Source organism: Mus caroli, unplaced genomic scaffold, assembly GCF_978045245.1.
Source record: "Mus caroli unplaced genomic scaffold, Mus_caroli_1 scaffold_16, whole genome shotgun sequence".
Taxonomy (NCBI): domain Eukaryota; kingdom Metazoa; phylum Chordata; class Mammalia; order Rodentia; family Muridae; genus Mus; species Mus caroli.
In genome coordinates this window covers 45,040,348-45,053,122 of record NW_028227271.1, presented here as the reverse complement: position 1 = coordinate 45,053,122, position 12,775 = coordinate 45,040,348, and positions in this window count along the sequence as shown.

Here is a 12,775-nt window from a genome sequence, read left to right as displayed (position 1 = left end):
TGAAAGGTCTCTCTAACGTCAGTACTAATCTTCATACTGATCTTTCTTTATATCTTTTGACATAGGGCCTCATTTAACGCAGTCTGGCCTCGAACCCCTAATCCTATTTCCGCCTTCTGAGAGCTGGGATTACAAGCATGCACCACTACACCCTAGTCCCGTACAATTCCCCCCAGCTTTGTGCAGCTGTGTTCCAACTGCTTGGTTGTCTGTTCCCATCTGGAGACCACCAACTGCTTCCTGCTCTTAATGAACTCCCAGGGAGAGAGGTGGCCACTTACCTTTTTCTTGCTGTGCTTGGACTGGGCATGCAGTCCCTGTTTCCTGAACAAGGCCCTTGCCTCCATGTAATATGCTTTTAGACAGGAGAAAGGCTTGTGCATTTTAGACTTCTTGGAAGTCTACTAGACCACACGAGTACCTGGGCTCCATTTCCCTGAATTATTGGGCCCATTGTCACAGTACGGGATCAGCGACAAAGTGGGCAGTGAGGTTAGGAGAATGTCTTCAGCTAGCTTCTGGTGCTAAAGAAAGGCTTTTCTAGGATGAGGTCACCGTTGACACCCGAGTTCTAGTACTCGGCAGGACATAATTGAAGGAATAAGCAGGGGCCTCGTGATAAATGGGATAAAATGTGGTCCCTGCCTGAAGGCAGCACAGTCTCCTCTTGTCAGGTCGCCAAACCCAAACCTGCTGTGCGCTGTCTTTGGCTGCTAGGCCAAAGGTTTGCAATACCCTGTCTAAGTGGCTTTCTGAACAGGCCCACTGTGCTCTTTTCCCTCCATGTGACCTTAGATGGTGCTTGGATCTATCCCCCAAGGCCAGCTTTGCCTACCTGCTCGGACAACTCTTTTGCCCTCTCTGAGCCTCAGAAGCCTTCATTTGTAAAATGGAGATAATGTCCACACAAGGACCTCGGTGTGAGAGGCTCGGGTGAGATTCTGTATTGTGCGCATTTGCTTCTCTAGCACACACGAAGAGGTGGGGGCAGACCCCCTAAGCCGCCTGTGTGATCAAGGCCACAGTGAATGCAGCCTGGGCACCTAACCTGGGCACGGTAAATGTCAGAAAGCTCTGGGCGTCAGTTTGCACATGCGTATTCCCCTTCTCCTAGTTCACCCCTGGATTTCTCTCATTTCAAAGCCTAGCAGCTTCCCCGGTTCCGAATCCCATATTTGCTCGTGGGACTTAACACATCCTGCTTCTCAGGTTTAGACAAAGATTCTCAGTTGTCCTGCAGACCTCTTAGAGCTCTTGGCCCACCTCTCTCAAGAGGCATCTAGACTTCACTTACTACCCCATACAGTTCCCAGTGGGCTTAGGGTGCTGCACGCTCCAGTGTAGTTGAGGACTGTCAGCATAAAGCCCACTAGAATCTGGTGGGAGGTGGGGACTCTGCCCATGGGGGCCTTGATGAAGTCTAATCAGAGGTCAAGATTCTTAGATGCTCTTTTTAAAAAAACTATGATGTTCCCCTAAGTCCCATCTGACCAGGCTCAGTACATGTATTTCCTTCTCAAAGGAGCCATATAGATTCAGAGTTATAAGCTAAGGCACCCCTCCCCTCATTATCTCAGGAAATATTCCATTTATTATCATTTCTACTTGTGTGTTTAATGGTTTGTTCACTTTTTTCTCCTTATTTTTATTAGGCTGTGTATAAGAGATGTTCCAAAAGAAGTGATGAGGTAGGGGGTGGGTTCTGCATCCCTTTCATTTTAGGGCTGGAGTCAAAAGTTGCTCATGTAGGGAGAGACATTTTCTTCAGTGGTGTAGCCATTAGTAAGTTGCTCATGTTCCTGTAAATAACCCCTCATTAACATTCCTTGTTGTAACCCTAATTACATTGTTTCATAAAAAAAAAGTCTCACTATCTTCTCATTCACATGAGCAAGTGCAACTAGTTATATGGTGCTCTGGAAAATGTGTGCTTTTCTTCTGGGCATTTATGCAGCCAACTAAAAATTAGAGCTTTCACCGTGATGGGTGGTTATGGATTTTGAGGACCAACTAATGGATTCCCTTTGAGTATAAGTAACATTGTTGAGCCTTCAAGCATTCAAACATTAGCATGAGTGTTTGGTCTGTGGCCATGTGGTGGTGGCTTAGAGTAGATGGTGGGGGGAAGCTTTAGAGAAGTGGGGGTAGGTGTGATGTGTGAGTTGCAGGTAGATCAACAGATAACTACACGGGCACCCGTGATTGAACAGGCATGCCCCAGTCACACCAGTGGGAGCTTTCTTCCTATCTTATTTACCCTTCTCAGGCATTTATTTCTTAACCACCCAGCTAAGTCTTCACCCACTCAGGTTGGAAATCAATGTAGGCAAATCCGATCTGCACCTGTTCCATAGTACCATTTAACCAGTTGAAGACACCCGAGTGGCACTCTTCTCTGTAAGCAGGCAGTGGGCTGAGAATGCAAGGGCCGGGCATAGTTCCTGAAGGAGTCATAAACTGTAGCTCTTCCACTGCTGGGTCCTTTCCTTTGCCAGACAGACCTGTTATCCATCACTGCTTGGTAGGAGAAGAGCATGCGAATCAGGTTATCTGGAAAAGAATCATGGTTTCTAAGAGACAGACAGCTGTCACCTGCCAACCTTCTACTCATTAATTCCCCTAATTTTGGTGGCACCCTCCCTTCACTACCTTTTCCCCAGGAAATATGCTCTTCTTCCTGGCTTAGATGGGCTATGTGGTCGTGGCTTATCTTCAGAAGCCCAGTGCAAATGTCACCTCTTCTCAGATATTTCTGAGCCTCCACCCTCAAAGGTTGGAAGAAAAGCCCCTTCTTTTTCCATCCCCGTGCTTCCTGCTCCTGCTTCTGCTACAGCTTGTCAGGCAGCAAGGAGGAGGTTGCTCTGTCCAGCCCAGCCCCTCAGTCCGGGGATATGCCATGCAGGTTTTCCGAAAAAAAAAAAAAAATCCATGAGGAGTTATCCATCACTGTTTGGTAGGAGAATATGCAAAGATCCATGAGGAGTTAGGGGGTTGCTGAGGCCAGCCAGGTTCTTGGGTGCTGACTATACACGGCTTCTACTCTACATTTTACATCAGTTAGGAACCCCACATTGAGTCTCACATATCCTACTGTCATTTCCCCTTCAGGGTATCTGATCCCTAAAGACTCTTTTATGTTTTCAGAAGAGGAGAGTGAAGGTTTACTCTATCTCGTGGTTTCTAAACCCCACACCTCTTTGAGGAGAGGATTTTGACAAGGTGCTCAAGATCCTTTCCTCTAATTTGTCTGCATCATTGTCCTTTCACCAAGGCACAGAGGCAACAAGGCTCAGTTATGGAGGAGGAAGGGGCCACAAGGCAGCAAGAGGACTGTATGGGTGCTTGGGAGGAAACATCACATCCCACAGTCCTGTAGTCCTTTCTCCGTGCTTGCCTTTCTTCTTAGTCTGAGGGTTCCTACACAGGCTCAAACTGCATAACAACTTTCACTTTCAATGCCACGGTTTGTGGGGGGGGATGCTTATTCGGTGAATGTACCTAAATATAGACAAACTGCTTAGCTGCATGTGTAAGAACCTCACAGAATTATCTCCATGGGTATTCTTTAACACAAGGACATTTACAACTTCTATTACCAAGTGTTTGCAACTCTTGACTTTTTTTTTAAATAGTTCTTTAAAGACCTCAACTTGACCACATATAAAAATGTTAAAAAAATAAATGAATAAAAAACAAAAACGTAAAAGAAAATCTTTAAAAAGTGTATGAAGAAAACCAGGCATTAAATATACAAATATGTTTGTTGTATCAAAAGAGATGTGTCTAGGCAAAAATAATGAAGATCCCGAGCTGTCTAGATAGCATAGATGGTTCTGGCTTATCAGGCCAATTTTCAAATTCTCAGCTGGTGGGTCAGCTGCTTGTATCTCTTGGACATCTTTTGGGTTGGGCTGCTCTGGGCATCTAGGTTGTTAATCGAAGTGAGGCTGACTGTGAGGTGGCAGCTCACCTTGAGTCTCCTTTTGGTTTCATTATTCTCTCAGTTGGCCTCCTCTCTAACCAGGAGGACCTGTACAGAATCCTAGTCTATACCTTCATGCATATCCTGTCCCCTTGTGCCTATAATCTCTTGTGCCCTTGCTGTTAGTCCCTCTCTCCCTTCTGTCTAGCCCAGGAGAGTTGGAAAGCTGTAGTCAACACCCAGACAGTCTCCACATGCAAGAAGAGGAAAATGTTTGCCTGCAGTCAGTCACTTTGGGGCCAGACCTTGGGGTGTATTCTTGAGTGCCTCATTTTCCCCCCTATCTTCACTGTTGTGGTAAATGCACTAGTAATTGCATGGTGGGTCCAAATGATGCAGCTGCCTTACTTAAGCAATGGTTATGGTGGGTCCACAGCATACTCCGTGCCTTGACTGTGCTCTACTAGTGCCTGTCCCATCTGCTGCCTCTGCCCAACACCGAAAACTATCACTGTGTCTCCACATTGTGCAGTCAAGTGCCCAGAGTCATTCTTTCTGGTAGTCTGGTGTACAAATACACCTTCGCTGATGTCGTTCCTGCTAGGGAAATCATTTCTTCATCTAGTTACTTTGCTGTCTTGTGGCTCTCCGTCTGGCTGCCCACTGTTGCTCTGCCTCTGAAGGCTAAGGTGACAGCTGCAGTCCCTCCTGTGGTCTGATGTAGACCTAGTCTCCAGTCAGAGGACAAGCTCTCTCATTTTGTACTTCATGAAGCCTAGAGAATTAAGAGACTGTATCTAAAAGTATAGCTGATACTTTACCCAAGTCTTGCATGCTTTAAGACCCACACTACCTCCACTGGGTCCAAAAACAGGAAAAAAAAAGAATTTATACGGGTTTGGCTGTTATCAGAACCTTGACCCCATTGGCTTGCCCAGCCGTTGTACTAAATAAATCCCTTCCTCAGAGCCATCTGGAAGGCTGGGGAGGGAAAATAATCAAGGAAGGGATTTAATCTACATGCTGCTGCTTCTGGGTCATGGTGGCTTAGAGGAGACTTTGTCACTTTGCAAAGAATTCCCCAGAGTTTTAGTATTTTGACATTATTATGGACCTAAAAAGAGCATTTGTTTAAATGGGTTGTGCCTTATCAATTTTTGCAGTAGAAATTTTAAATTTTAAAATAAAAACTGGGGGCCAGGTTTCTGGAGAGATGGCTTGGAGGTTAGCAGTGTTTTCTGTTCTGATAGAGGGCCCAGATTTGTTTCCCTGCACTCATGTCAGACAGCTCACAGCTGCCTGTGCCTCCAGTTACAGATTTGACAAGCTTTTCAACCTCCTTTGGCTTCCAGGTACCTGTATGCATATCAACATGCGCGCCACACGCGCGCACACGCACACACACACATACATACACACACATGCATGTGTGCACACACACATACTTTAAAAATAATTTTACAATTTAACATTCTTTAAAAATGAAGATGTGGAGAGCCTATTGGTTATTTTTTGCTTCTTGACTTTTTAAACACAGAAGACAGAGTCTTCAGTCTGCCTCTGTACTTCTTTTACTCAAAGAGAGGCCTTGACCTGAAATATATGCAGATTGTCTATCTTCACACAGCCATGTAGCTACATGATCTACATCTAGCAAGAGATCCAGAGATGTACTCTAATAAATAACCTTTTCAAGAAACCTAAGAAGTCATTTAATGTTTTATTAAAGCCAGTGGAATTTACCTAAATATTAATTGCAAAAAATTGCACTGTGAAATTTGAAACCATATTATTGCAATGTTCATGTCCAGTCATACATTGTACCATCATACACCATACATCATACATCAAACACTGAGCTACTAAGGAGCTTAGTTTACTCAGTTTCACTAAGTCTAATCCCATAGCTTCATGCAGTAATAGTTTCTTTAACAGCCACATTTATAATACCACTGATGAGCAGCAGAAACATCTTTAAGCACTGGAAAGCTGCCACGTACATAATAGCAAATGAATTTTTTTTCCTCAAAATTCTAATTTTCGATTAACAGCTCAGATGTTGTCATTGGCAACAAACTATGTCATTTTCTGTCCTGGATATAATAGACTCCCTTTGTTAATTTTTTAAGAAAGTGCCTTCCAAGTCCCCATGTGAATAACTATAATTTGTTAGCTACAGAGCTTTCAGAGAAACTCATATTACATGGGGAAGAAAGGGATAGTTCAGCTTGTAACTCAAATGTCCCAGAAGCCTTTTCTTTCTTCAATAAAGCCATCCTGTTTCCAGAGGCCAAAGACATGGCTTTTTGTGTACTTTCCACTTAGTCACACAATAGTGTGACCATTGCCCCCTGTGAGTATGTGGAAACTGTGACCAAGTAGTGCAACTAGCACAGGTTGGCATTGCCACCTTGAGTCATGGTGAAGCAGTCTTACTCACCTAAACTTTTGGGCCATGAGTTAAAATTTCAGTACAACCAGAGGATTAAGAAGGTTTTAACATCAGAGAAAGAATGCAGTCCTTGGATGTCCCCTGAAATGGTCTTACAACCACTAACCACAGTTTGTCATCAGTGATGGGAATTCTGGGTCAACTAACAGAAAAGACCAATTAAGGTCAACAGGAGAGATTTGGTTTTCACCCTAGCCCTTCTCAGTTGTGTTTTCTGTAAAAAAAGAAACAATATCGTCTTCCATACAGAACTATTCGAGACAAAACCATGGTGCTTTTGTGTATAAATCTCAGGGTAAATTAAAGGACCTCGACAATTCTTTTCAGATTTGAGAATATTCCTGGGAGAAGAGAAACGCTTAAGAATCCAGTCATATTGCCCAGATGGCCATCTACTCTGCACACAAAACTCAATCTAGAAGGGATTTTACCCCACAGCGCCCGTACCCCACCCCCCCATCAAGCTGCCTTCTCCTTTCTTTGCTTTGTCACCTCACAGAGCTCCAAAGAGGCTCTGTTCTGCCTGGCTGTGTGTTTAGCCCTTGCCATGTGCAGTCAATTTTCCTTCACTTTCCAAGACAGCCACAGAGCAGACACCATTCCATGGCTAGGTGAAGGGCATCTGACACAGAAGCCCTACTTTACAAAAGGAAAGTGTGATGAATTGGACCTCAGCAAGTTGAAGCTTTTGTTCAATGAAAAGGGTCCTGTGAGGATTCTGTAGACCAGGAGAAAATAGATTTGAAGGTCACATGCAGATTCCCATCCAGAAAATGTGAAGAATCCTTACAAATGATCTATGAAAAGCCATAGGAAATACAAAACAGAAAGCTAGCAAAGGCATGAGGGACACAGGATGCATCTGTATTGTTTCTTATATTGTGTGTGAGTCTACATCTGGAAATTAAAGGTACATTCTAAATATGTCAGCGTGTTGACAATATCATAACCCTGGCCCTAACTTCCAAGATAATTTCCTTTACACCAAAAATAAATCCAAACTACTGCTTGTGTCTTCTCAATCCCACATTAGACCCGTTTTGAATTTGCTGTTTTACCACTTGCTTTCCTACTTCTTTCTTAGAACTTTCTTTGGTATTCTTTGAATATTCCAGCCTTTTCTACCACAGGGACCTGTGGATTTGGACTCTCCATGATTCAGCCTTTTTCAACCCCTTTGCACAGCCCTTATCCTTTCTAGTCTTCCTTGTGTTCCTGACAGAGCAAATCTGCACAGGAAGGAAAGATTTGGGGTTCCCTTACTTCTCTTCCTCATCATTCTGGCCCCTAAAATTTGAGTAAGCCATGTGCCCTCATTAAGCCACTAGTTACTTATCCAAAATAATCGTTTCCTGAAGGACCCTGGACAGCTTAAGATATCAGTATCTCTGTTAAATCTGATTGTCATCTCAGTACATGCTACCTCCATCCACCCCACACCCTCAAGCCAGGAACCTGGATGGATCGGCCCAGCACCTTTCTTTTTTAGTTGGTTGCCAAGTCTTGGCTAACCAACTCATAATAAATAAATTCCCCCACAGAGCTTAACTGCTAGTCCTCTTGCCCACGTGTTGTATTCTGCCCAACTACCGAAATGCCCTCTTGGCATTTGCCACGCATCATCAATATGCCTGGTGTAGTGTTTCTACTACACAAATCTGTCCCTTTCCTGAAATCTTTAAATGAACCCACCATGTTTTCCAGATAGAGACCAAATTCCTCCACCTGGCCCTTGCCCATCTCTTGAACCATTGCTTGCCCGTCTCTAGTACATCCTCAGAAGTTCTGGCCATATGCTAAAGCAAGCCATTCTCAGCCACACACCCCCATGACTTTGCACATGCTGTGCCATCTGTCTGGATGTCCTTCTCTGCTTCCTGGCATCTTTCAGGGTTCAGCTTAGCATCATTTCTGGGAGGACATCACTGACTTCCAATTTATTTGGTGCCTCCTCTCTGGGCTTCCACAATCATTCATGTCAGGTTTCGAAATGCTCAGGAAATAGCACATAGTAGGCATCTCTATATTTAGCAAGTGAATGACTTGGGTTGGGCATTAATAATCATGTCAAGTCTACACATCCCTCCATAAACTGTGGTGGGCTGTGGAAGTGATAGTGGTATTTCATTTGTCTTCTCTCTAGCTCTAATTTAAGAGGTTTTGTTATCTGGAGATAATCTGGTGTCAGTCCTTCCTTAAAAATCGCCCATCTTCAAAGTTCTTCCAACTCAGTATGTGATCTTGGATGGCGAATGAAGTCTAAATTCAGAGATGTGTTAAATCCCAGATCTGCTACACACCTAGTTGTTCAATAGCCTTGAGGTTTGATTTTAATGGGGAAAGTAATGGGACCTCCACAAAGGGTTGTTGTGAGGATTCCATAAATTTATGCAGAAAAAAAAAGCTTAGAATGAGGTCTGGCCTGTGGTAAGCACCCACTACGTATTTGTCTATCTCCATTTGGTGGTTTGGGCACAAGGCAGGAAGGAAACTAGGAAAGAAATGAAAAGATGGAGCAAGAGGCCCCGGACATGTCAAGATGGACAAGGTGGTGTTGGGAGAGGGCTTTGATGAAAAGCCCCGTTACTCCTCTCATACAGAGCACGGAGTAGGCACAGAGTCGGGGAGCAAAGCTGACAGCAGTGAGGTGGCAGTCTGGAGTCTGCTGCTTTAACCAACGAGGACAGCTAAGGCCTCTGGGGTCCTGATAGATAAATCCATTCCACAGATGGGTCTATAGACAGTCAGTTACTTTCCAGACTTAAGTGAAGAGCTAGGTCATCCTAACAAGCTCTTGTTTGAAGGTCTTTTTTGCCCGTTCCCTATAGCATTGCATTATGAGCACTCAGCCACTCAGTACAGGCTGTGATGAAGGCTGAACCTGGGGGAGAAGGCTGAATTGAAACCTAAACAGGTTGATCTGTATACTACAAAGAGCTGTGGCTTTGGGCTCCAAGTGGCCTGGTTGGACTAATTGGATGGTGCTGGCTGCTTCATTAAACTTTTCTGGCCTTCAATTTTCTCATCTGTAAAATGGAGATAAACTACCAACTTCAAAGAAACTTCAGTGCAGTAATAAAATAAGAACAAGCATAACGCATAAACCATCTGAGCTCCAGCTTCTCTTTTATCTAACATGCTCAATTTTCTTCTATTCTTAGCACTTATGGTCTAATATTATAAAATTCATTTATTCGTTAAAAAATGAATCTCACAAAAGCAGGGACTTTGTCCAGCATCTTGCTAGGCACCATAATCTCAGCCTATAGTACCTGCTGGTACTAGAATATAAAATAATTCATATGCTTTCATAAGTGATAAAAGAATAAATTCCATTCATTTATTTCTTCATTACAACATAGAAAATGTTGACAATTGGATTGCATCAGTTATCTCTTGCTGCGTAACAAATTACCCCAGCACTTAGTGCTTTGCAGCAGCAACTTCCAAGGCTACTATACCAGGAGTTTAAGGGGTCATTCAATAGGGAGGTTCTGGCTAGGGCCTCTCTCATGAGGTTGTATCTCTGAGTCTAGTTTGCCAAGACCTGGCTGATCCTATAGGATCTGTTTCCAAGGTGACTCACTCACAAGACTGCATTGCTGCCAAGGTAGGTTTTTGCTATGTAGAGCACTGGTGAGACTGCCTTGACTCTTTCTGACATGGCACCTGGCTTCCTCTGCAACAGCTAAGTCAGAAGGTCGTGAACAAATCTCACAACGCCTTAATGCTCTAATCTTTTGCCACTTAACAGAGTTTCCTGGCATCACATCTGTATTCGATTAGTCATAAAGATCAATTTCAACTCAGGAAGAAATAAACTATATAAGGGCATGAATAGAGGTAAGTGAAGATCATTGGGAGCCATGGTACAGAGACCAAGGGGCTGGTTTGCCTGCCTGTGTGACAACAGGCATGTGGTCAGCTTGCAAACACCAGGCACAGGTTGAATGGTGAATGTATGTACTGGGCTCTGCTTTCTAGAAGGTGGCATTCCCCTGGAAAAGGTAAGCCACCCAGAGGCATTAAGGGTGTCCCGTAAAAGCTGGCCAAAAAAAAAAAAAAACCAAACAAACCAAATCTAAACCAAACAAAAAAGATCTCAGAGTTCCTGAAGTGGGTGACTTGGGAGATTAGTTTCCAAGTGTGACTTGACCGAAAAACCGTATGAGAGGTGCGAGAAAGGAGTTCCAGGGAAAAGGAGCGTGGGCAATTCCAGAGGAAGACAGGGAGATGTGAGCCAGGGAAGGATGCCCAGTGGCATCAGTGGAGTGGTCATCACTGTGGTGTCCATGTCCACTTTATGTATGTCAGATCCCCATGAGTGTTGGCACCATGGGAATAAGAACTGAGGTTAAAGGGTGGAGGCGTGCAATGTGTCATCTTCCAGTTAGGTCTGGTCAGTGTGTTCAGTGTTCTCCTCCACCCCCCCGCCCCCCCCCCACTCCCCGCATGCTGGGGACAAAACAGCTTCTTGATTGGTACCAAGAACAGAGGAGGACAGGCACCTAAGTTGCAATGGATGCCAGGGGCATGGCCCAGGCATGCACCAAACTGCTATGATGCAAACAAGAGTAAAGTAGAAATGTTGAGTGGGGCACAGAGCAAGGGCTCTACAGGCCAAAGAAGGACCCTGTCACTGCTGTTTAGTGTCAGCACATCTATACATAGTTAAGCTTAAGAAAATGGAAGAGGATTATATGATCCATTGTTTATAAAGAAACAAATATTTGTAAAGACCGACTCGGAGGTCTCTTCTCAATTCCCTTTCTGCATGTATCTCTTACAGAACTCTCTTAGACATCTCCAGTGCCTCTCTGTCCAGCTGGAGTAAGGTGACCCATATCGGGGTGGATGGAGACTGTAGTAGGAGTCCCTGCCTGGGACCCAGAGGCCCCCTCCAGCTTACCCCCTGAAGCAGTGTCAGGCCTTAGGACATTTCTGAGCCACAGGCTAATCAAGCGGAAGAGGAAAATACAGGTCACGGAGTGTGTGCCATAGGTAGCTGAGACAGCCAGGTTGACATTGTTACTCAGTAGGAGTGTTTTCCCCCGGAGAATCCCCTTGAAGCCTTATTTCTGAGAGAATGAACACACATCTCTCATATTCTTCTCTGGTACCTTTTGCCCAGTGACTTGGGTGAAGCAGCCAGGAATTGCCTCATTTTAACAGGAAGAACTCAGAAACCAGAGGCAATAACAGACTTCCCCAAGCAATGAATTCAGGCCTTTCTTCCACTAAAGGTGGGACAGAGAAAGACTTCAGGATGGCCTGGAGCCCAAGCAGGAACTTGAGGGGTGGAATCTTACTCAAGCACCAAAGGCCAAGCTAAGTATGCAGAGCCTCTTTGGACAGCCTCTGGGACTGGAGCCAGCTAGGACAGAATCATATCCCCACCCTAGTCAGTCGACAGAGTCCAAAGGACAGCCATTTGCTCCTCTCCCAACCTTTCCTGTGTGTACTCTCTATTGTCTGAGATGCCCAAGCTTTGTTGCTCCGTAGTCACATTCAAATGAGTAGTTTCCCAATTTCAATGAGGTATGTTAACGTAATGTCCAGCCATCATCACCTACACCACTGAGGCAGGGAGAACACCCTCTCCAGGAAGACAGCATCAATAAGTCAGCTTGCAAACATCTCAAGAGATCTATCTAATTGAGTACACGTTAAAAGGAGTGACTTCTGGTCCACGTCCTCATCCTGTATGACAACGTAAGGGAACAGAATAGGGTCCCACTTGAGCAAAGCCCAAGGGAGGTAGAGGCCAGTTATCCAAGGGATAGGTGAGAGGTGGCCCACAAAGACTTGGTAGAAAGACATACTTTCAAGTGAGCCTTGAGTTGTGTCTATGGAATGGGTGGAGAAAGACATCTTAGGGAAAGAAACAACTTGCAAAGACAGAGCAGTGTGACATGCCCACCTCCTCCAAGGCTTCTGTGAGGACCTGCAGGCAGCTATATAAGAATCAAGCCCTACAGAGTGATGTGGAAGAGGAGATTGATAAATCTGGGCAGAGAGGGAAAGCCTGGGCCAGAAAACAAACAAACAAGCAAACAAAAAACATGGTGAAGGTACGGAGCTTGCCCTGAAAAGAATGACGAGAGTCATTGCAAGAAGCCTAAGCCAGATGGCAATGGCGACACATCTTCATAATGGCAGTGAGGTCCCAGGCAAGAGACTGCAACCTCTCTGTGCCTCTGCCTTCAAATCTGTCGTGAGGATTAATAACAGCATCTTCTTTACTCAGAGGGGCTAACTGCTATGTAAGCCAGGACTGTGTTAACAAGAAGCTGGTGTCACAGGCATGTTTTAGAAGGGACCATCCAGTTTCGAGGGCAAGGCAAGGAAAGAAGGATGGGCCAGATGTACCACAATAGGAAGTGACTGCGGGGATCCAGGTG